Here is a 9,152-nt window from a genome sequence, read left to right as displayed (position 1 = left end):
AACAGCAGACTAGACATTGGATAAATTGTATTCCAAAGATTGTGTAAGTTTCTACATAAAAAATAAATCAAGTTTCTACATGAATAAAAAACTTAAAATGTATTAGCTCTTAAATTCAAAAATATACTCTTACACGAAAATAACAAAATATCGATATTAAAAAAAAAATATATATATAGTTCTTATTTTACTCAGAATTTTGTCTGACATTATAAATTATGTAATTTATTTGGTTAAAATGCACTTGTTTTGCTTCTATATTCTATCTTTATAAAATTGTTATCAATCGGCAAGGTAATAAAATATATTGTTCGTAATATATATTAAAAGATAAAAATTTTCCAAATAACCGGGGTTTTCAGAAAAAATCATAAACCTTCTTGAAAAAAGTGTAATTTTTATTCGATTTCGTGAGTCGCTGGGAAAAAAAGTGTTTATTTCCGAAATTTTCTCTAAATATTTTGGAAATTTTACAGTATATCGATCCCTACTATCGTATTTTAGATAATAATAAGATACATCATGAATGTACAGAAAAATGTATTTAATTTTATCTTCATATTGTTGTATTTTTTCATATTGGAATTAACGTGGAATTTTTATCCTGCAGGAATTTACATAATATGTTACCATAAGTGCAAGGTTTTAGAAAATTAAATAAGTGCACTTGATATCATTAACTTTAATACGTTCTTCCTTCCCCTAAAAAAAGTCTGTTTAATGAAAATATATATAATGCGGTATAGTATAAATCGATAGTTTACTAAAATCACAAATATGCATTCATGTATACAAATTTCCTTTCCTTATCAAAAAAATTATCATACATAATTGAATGGCGATGTTTAAAACGTTTACTATTTTCGCTTTATACTTTTTTTTTTAGGAGTAACAATTTTCTATTCTGAATTACTTTAAAATTATAGAAATATTCTATAAAAATAATACAGTTACTAGAAGGTTTATGATGCAATTTCAATATACGAGTATCATAGTTCCTAATTTAAATTACTAAATTCTATCATAACGTTCCATTTTCAAAAAAAAATGGAGGGAACCTTTTGGTACGTTAAGTGGATATGGTTAATTTTTTATTCTATATTTCTATATTCTGTAAATAAATTATTTTAACTGAATTACGTTAGTTATAAGTTATACACGGATGATGGATAACACTATCATAATAATTAAACTTGAATTAAAATTATAAAACTCTTTTTTCATGCAGTTTGAATATTTTAGAATATTAATTTAGTCACGAGCCTCATTAGCATGTATCAGTTTTATTTTTTTTTAATTATATTCATATCGCACTGAAATACTTTATAGAATCTAAAGATATGCCAAATAATTAACGATTAATAGTAGTATTTGTAATGTTCACAGCTATTTTTAGCAGGGAGATTTCAAAAGTTTAAGGTGGTATACACCGCTAAACATCATTTATTTTTTGTGTAACATAAATGGAAATAATTCTGAAATTATATCCTCACAAAAACCTTTTTTCAATTTTTTTTTTTTTTAAATAATTGTTTTTGAAAAAAAATTCGGTTTGATTAAAATAAAAAAATATATTAATATCTGTTGTTTTATATTATAAATTAATTCTAAATCATTTATAGTAGTGTTGGTCTTACTTCTATATTAAAAGCTTCATATTTAGATATTCTACAATACGATCATACGTCATAGAGATTCTTATGATTCAATTTTTAATTGAAAATCTACCGATGAAGCTGTAGCTGAATCATTCTGCAGTTTTGAAGTATCGACAATTATAATTGAAGTATTTGATAGACAGGTAAGACTTAATATCGAATTCCGAAAACTTTTTTCATAGTATGGTTCTTGAAACGATGTATACCTATTATATAATAAGGTAAAATTATTTTTAGAAAAATCTAAATTCAAATTATCATACGGATACGCTATTGGGTTTAAAAAAAAACTTTTACATTTGTTAGATCACAATGATTGAATACACTACAACCTTTTTCTATCGAATATTTACGTCCCTTTTGTAATCCAATTATAATGAATTGAGGTTTTTCTAATTTTGAAGCAGTTTTCAGGTTTCATACAACTTTTTTACTAACCATGATTTGTATGTTCGCGGTACTTTTCAGCAGGGAGATTTTAAAAGTTCAAGGAAGAATATCTCTCTCAACACCATTTATTTTTTCCGTGTAACACAATATCATTGTAATTCTGAAACTACATCCTCACACAAATCTTTTTTTTTTTTTCAAAATTATTATGATTTTGTGTTATACGGAAAAATAAATTATGATGAGCAAAATATTCGTTCATAAACTTTTAAAATCTGGTTGCTAAAAAGTACTGTGGAATATACATTATGGTTTTTAAAAATCAGTGGTTTTTCGTGTTAGACCGGAAAAATTGATTTGAGCGGCATATTTCCTGCTTGAACTTTTAATATCTCCCTACAGAAAAGTGCTGTGAAAATTATGCAAATACATACTACCTACTTATTTATACTGCAGTAAGATTTCGGTGTTACCTATACAAGTATAGTAACAAAAAAAAATCATTATAAGTATTCAAATACATATATCTAAACCTGCTCAAACACCATTTTTAGATATCTACACATTTGTTATAAATGTTCGTGTGTAGGTAATGTGTATATATAGGATTCAGACTTGTTTTTTTTTTCTTTTTTCTACTCAATGTAATTAATTTTGTTGCTGTACGCGTGCAAAAGATTTACGGCGATAATGTTTGTTTGCGAGTGTGTGTGTCTTTGAACCTGTAAGTGAAATTACACAGAGACTGTGAGAAATTATTATAGCTTTAATACTTTATCAAGAAATAGTTTTTGATTACAATGTTTCATATAAATATAAGACCGATTAAATTTTAAAAATTGTACTTCAAATTGAAAATAAAAATTAATAAACTTGATCAATACTATAATATTATTATTATTAATACATAATTTAAATATTATTCAATATCTATTGAATTGTGATAATAATTATTAAATATTACAATTTTAAAATGGTTTAATTTCAATAATTAATTGTACAAATAGAAAATTATATTTCAGGGTGCTCGGTACGTTAGAACAAAGCATTATAATGATTTCATTAAGAGCAAAGAATATGATAGATATAGGTATTAAACGAATGAAAGTCAAAAGAAAATTCTAAAAATGTATACGAGTAGACTAAGCCCTATTGTCCATTATTATAGTTAACTTACACTTTGAAGTAACTTTATACGGTTCGGTAATATTGCAATAGAGTTGAAATTTAATTATTATACACGAGATTGGTATAATATCAAATTTATAAGCAACCAGCTTAAACATAGAAATAAATTCTAGAATGTTGTGTTATTTATGTAACAGTGTATAATGCACAGTAATATTAATACCATGCTTTATCGTAGTTATTATACGATGAGTAATATAAAATTTAGTCCTTATAGATTACATTTATCATGCACGACAGTGTCAGGCTATTAATGTAACATAATAATATGTATATAAGTTAAATTTTAGTTAAATTATTAATCGAATAAAACACACACGCAAGGCAAACATTTAAATTTAATTTATTCGACGCATTTATTTTATTAACAAAATTACGAAATTTCAAATTATAAATTTGTATTAATTCATTCGTATAATATAATATATTTATTAATCTGATGAATGTACTCGTATGTATTAAAGTTACAATGTCTTACTATTATAAATAATTTTAATAATTTTTAACAGATGTATTGATTTTGTTGATTTTATAATGTTTGGATATTGCAATATAAATCATGATATTAACATAGGTATTCTGAAAACAACCCGTGTGGATTCGGTAGTCTAATAAATAATAACTTATACCATAATACAAATAAATAATGCAGGGCTATGTATCCGAATCATTTATTCGGGTTTTGGTTTTGGGGTTATTACTTACAGCTAATACAGGAGTGTATTCGAGTGTTCAAACACCAGAATGAAAAATTTTAACAAACGTTTCGATGCTCGTGACTTTTGTTACTGGAGCACTGGAGCTCATGTGAATGTTAAGTACCGCAGGAAATAATTAATCTGAAAACTTAGTACTTACATAGTTTTTGAGATTAAAAGATGTTTCCTAGAATATTATTTTAACTCGAAAAATATTTCTGATATCCGGCACTACTGAATGCGTGTATAATACGGAACACTGCAATGATTAAAATATGTTAATTTATTATGTTGATATAACGTTAAATATTTATGTAATTAATATACCTATTGGTTTTAAAATAATTATTATTGAACAATTAATTAGAAATTCAAACTATCCACGACAAAATATATAGATATACAAAACAACACATAGAATAACAATTATTTAGATTTCGTGTTGGCCAAGACGTTTTAATCGGGTTTCGTTTAATTCGGATGTTTTAAATAAAGCGTTTGCGTTATATGATTTTCGAGTGTTTCGGGTTACCTACGAGTTAATTTGGGACAATAGCCTGAAATATGTTTACTTTTAAAACAATTAGCATGTTTAATGATGGTATATTAAAACGGTTTAAAATCGATGGGTATCGCTATCTTACTGTTAATTTGAGTAAACCAGTAAAAATACAAGCATTCGCGCGTGGATCTAAAGCTATTTAACGACATCATATAATATAAACATACTAAATTAAATAAAAGCAACTGCCAGATTCATAAACAGAATTTTTATTGAATCTGGATCTTAGCACTTTACCTAGATAAAAATAATAAAACGAAGAATAAACAAGGATTTAGCTTAATATTGACCGATGAATGTATTACCTATAACATTTTAGCAATTATTAGTTGTTTATGCGTTTTTTAATGGATAAGTGACTGGTTTAAGTTAAATTCCGCGAAAACTGGCAAATATTACTAAACTGTTTCCTTGAATTCTCAATGCAACCAATAATTAGTCGTTATTAAGTATTTTAAGTACTCTAAATTAAACTGTAAGCAATACATGTACCTACCTCTAGAGAAACATTTTATTAAAATAAAATTAACGTAAAATGTCAACACATATATGGTTAGGTAAACAGGTACTAGGTTAGGTACCTATCAACAGCCCGAAGAAGAGACTTATCTACACTCACCGTGACTATGCAAATAGTTTAATTTAAATATAATTTCTGGTAGCAAATTGAATCTCTGATACAGAGTATTATAATACTGCAGCGTCTTGACGCGGAGGCTAAGTGCGACCCATATCACTCTGCATCTAGACACAGACCGATCATAGCCCGTCCACAACGGTCCTGTCGGTCCTGATAACGTAGTTCACGTTATGCCTACGCCATGAATTAAAGTACCTAAGCATTAAATATCTACCTACATATTATTAATATTATACTCGTACTATCTCATAAAATATTAATTAATCACTCACAAGTATATTGTAATCAAAATGGATTCATATACCAACTATATGGCACTATAGTAACATGTTTAGTAACGCCCGCATTGTCCTCGTTATGAAGACGAAATATAAAAAAAAACCATTGTCATTGTGTAGTTTCAAAAGTTATTTAAGTAATTAATTATATTATTCAATTTTGAATATTATAAGACTTTTTTTTTTATATATATTAACAGAAACAAAAACAATTAACTAAGTATAACCACAACAATAATGTGCAGTTACTAACACTGTATAAAGTTTAAAGATTTCATATTATTTATAATATAAGTAGACTATTACTGTGATATAGGTAAAATATTATTAAAACTTTTGTTTTGTTTAATAACTTTCACGTTACAGCTACGATTATAGTCATTCCATACGATGACCGTTGAATACTAACCGCTAAGGTTTTATTTTATGCAAAAATTGTATAAAACATGATATTAAGGTTTTGAACCAAAGCGATAAATCTTAAATGTGCTGATTGGTTTTACTATAATGTTTTTAAAAAAATATATACATATTTATAAACTATAGTATAATATAATAACCTTTTAATTAATTATGACACTCTGTTGTTTCCAATCAGAATCGCTTCATATACGTTATACATATATATATACAATAATCGATTATTATCATATATATATGACCTGCTCAATAACGAGGTAAACTCAAATCTACTTTAAATAGTTCTAATTGAGTTCCCCGGTTTTTTTTTTATATTTACGTCCAAACTATTTAGGTATCGATGTAATATTATTAAAAACAGTCATCACCAACCATAAAAAAAAAAAATCATAATATTATATTTATTATAAAGTTATACCACGTGAGTCGTGTTAAAACAATATGACAACGTTATATTTTATTATCAGTGATGATTCATCGCGTTACAAGTATGACGTATAAGTAATTTTTGTCATTGTTAAACGCACTGTTACGGTGTATGTACGTATACCGAGAAGTAGCATCGTTACGCTATAGTAGCACCCTACCATTGTCACTTGAATAATTAGGATAATTAGGTCCATTTCATTACACTTGTCCGAGGTCAAGCGTTGATTAATTTTAGACAATAGCGGTTAAATCTCACACAGTCACACAGGAACTTTGGACATGTATATGGTAACATTATATAGATCGGGAAATACGCCTTTCGATAAACCGCGATTGTAAAACATGTCGTCAATTTACACGCGTCGGTCGTCGAGACCAGTAGTGCGAGACGAGCGGTCAACCTAAAGTAGATCCGTACCGCGAAACAGCCACGAGAATTATCGACGCATTGCTGAAGTTTATAATTGGTACTTAAAAGAGACTGTGGGTCCATACCATCGTATTATCAAACGAGTACGGGTTGATGGCGGTCGATCGGATCGGATCGTCGACGGACGGCGATGTTGGGTATATACTGCAATTTCGACTATATTGTTTCATGTCAAAAATCGACTATTGAATAAAAATATTCGCGAAACTGTGATAAACGGCGAATTTATAGAATTAAAACAAAAACACTAATACCTACGCGTATTGTTATAAATTATAATATTACCCGTGATGATTATGTGCATAACGTGTGCGTTGTTTTATACGCGTACGAAACGATGAACATAATTAACGACAAACGAGTAACAACCGGTCTACGAAAAGTCTACAAAAAATATTATTTATACTATCCTTACCATTATCCTTACTATCGGGTTATACCTATAATCCTTGATGCAATCATTTGGCTATAATAATATAATAGATGTTTTAATATATAATAATTAAAATCGCGTTGACTTATTATCACGAAATAAATAACATTATATAGCGAGTAATACGCCTATTGTAATATAAAATTATTATTGTAACCACTGACCATACGTCAAGATAAATTTATTTTCCAGGTTTTTTTTTTTTTTTAAATAATTTCTCTTTATGATTGATCCGGACGGATTTTCGGAATCTGTCCGCGAATAAATCGGTCGGTCCTAAACCGTCTGCATCTGCAGTACTCGCTTCGTGATAATGAATTGTACCTACACTATATAGGAATACCGACCCACAAAATGGTCGTCATCAATTTAATAATTTTGGTCACCGGGCTAAAAAAAAAAATCCAACTATGATTGTATTGTAGTATTACGATCGATGGAATATATCCACAAAGTGCATCTTTTCGGTCCGTTTTTTGCGCGTTCCACCATCTGTACCAAGCACAAAACAAAAGTTCAGCCAGTGTCTGGTGATCGGGTGATCGGGGCAATCCCCTTCCTCCGTTCACTAGGTAAATATTTAATTTGGCACTTAGTATATATAGTACTTTGTCAATTATAAATTATGTACGAGTGCTCGTTTAATAACTTATAAAAAAATAAAAATAATTATAAATCACCGCCCATTGACTTTTGAAGATGGATCATCTCTCCTAAGCTTAATATTACTGTTTACTACAAGTATTATACCTAGTCGGAACAGTCGGAACTATAATACTAATAGTTCTATCAAAGTTTTATTTTATTTATTGTGTTAGAACTATGAATTAAAATCGAGAATTTCGCCAGTCGGTATGAATGTATATGGGGGGAAAAAAACACGAAAGTGAAAAAATATAAAAGCAGCTTTTGAAAACAAAACAAATGATTTTTGTTTGTTTTGCACGTCATGTTTTTAATTGCTCGAAACGAATATACTTAAAATGAGATTAAAATATTGCTGTTTTTGTTTTAATGTTTTAAATGGTATTCAGCATGAAATGTTTAAAACAATTCACAATCCGTGTAAAAATGTGGTCACGTGCTTGTATAATTACGACGGGCCCACTCTATTTACGGACACAAACCCAATAATGGATATGTTTTTTTATATATAATATATATATATATATATATTCGTCTGATATCGTAGTTGTAACGATTTTCCGATATGCAAAGGTTTTGCCGTAACAATAAAACAATTAACTTAACTATTATAGTTTTTTAACCTTAGGCTAAGCTGACGTCATATTTCACCAACAATATGCTCGTATGACTGTGATCAATATTCTACGAAACTACGTGTACAATAAATTATAGTTATATACATATTAAGTACGCTTTATGAAATAAAATATAACTTTCTTATCGACACTCGACAGATACATTCACATAAAATAGCTTTCAGTATTTCACCCGATTGTATTTTCCCTATGTAACAATATAACAAGAGTGCGATTTAAATTCTCTAAAAAAAAACAAGAAAAATGGATCACAAAAATACAATTTAACGCATAAATATTTTTACAAAATCTAAAAAAAAATGGTAACCGTTCATTTTTCTTAGATACTTTTAACAAAATTGTTTAAAAAATCTAATGAAGATAATTGAAATTTTATAAAATGTATAATAATTTGTTATATAAGCAGATTAAAGGTTGCGTTTATAAGTTTAATGGCACGTATTATGTTTATGTATAAAACAAGTTTTGTTGAAAAAAATGTTTTAAGATATTAATAAAAAAAAAAAAAACATTTGTGTCCTGGACTAATAACTATAATGTGACTAACAGTATACATATTGTTGTTTTTCGATGTATCGGTTTTTTTTTTTTTACAAAAGAACATATTATTATTTGATATTGTTATAGTAATGTAAATCTATATGATAATTTTTCTTACATAATAAAAGTTGTTCGATCAATAAAAATGCCTAATATATATGTCAATATCCCTTATTTTTTCAATATAATATAGATTTGGAGCA

Source organism: Rhopalosiphum padi, chromosome 3 (genome assembly GCF_020882245.1).
Source record: "Rhopalosiphum padi isolate XX-2018 chromosome 3, ASM2088224v1, whole genome shotgun sequence".
Taxonomy (NCBI): domain Eukaryota; kingdom Metazoa; phylum Arthropoda; class Insecta; order Hemiptera; family Aphididae; genus Rhopalosiphum; species Rhopalosiphum padi.
The sequence above is the reverse complement of the archived record's forward strand: the minus strand, read 5'-3'. Positions refer to the sequence as shown.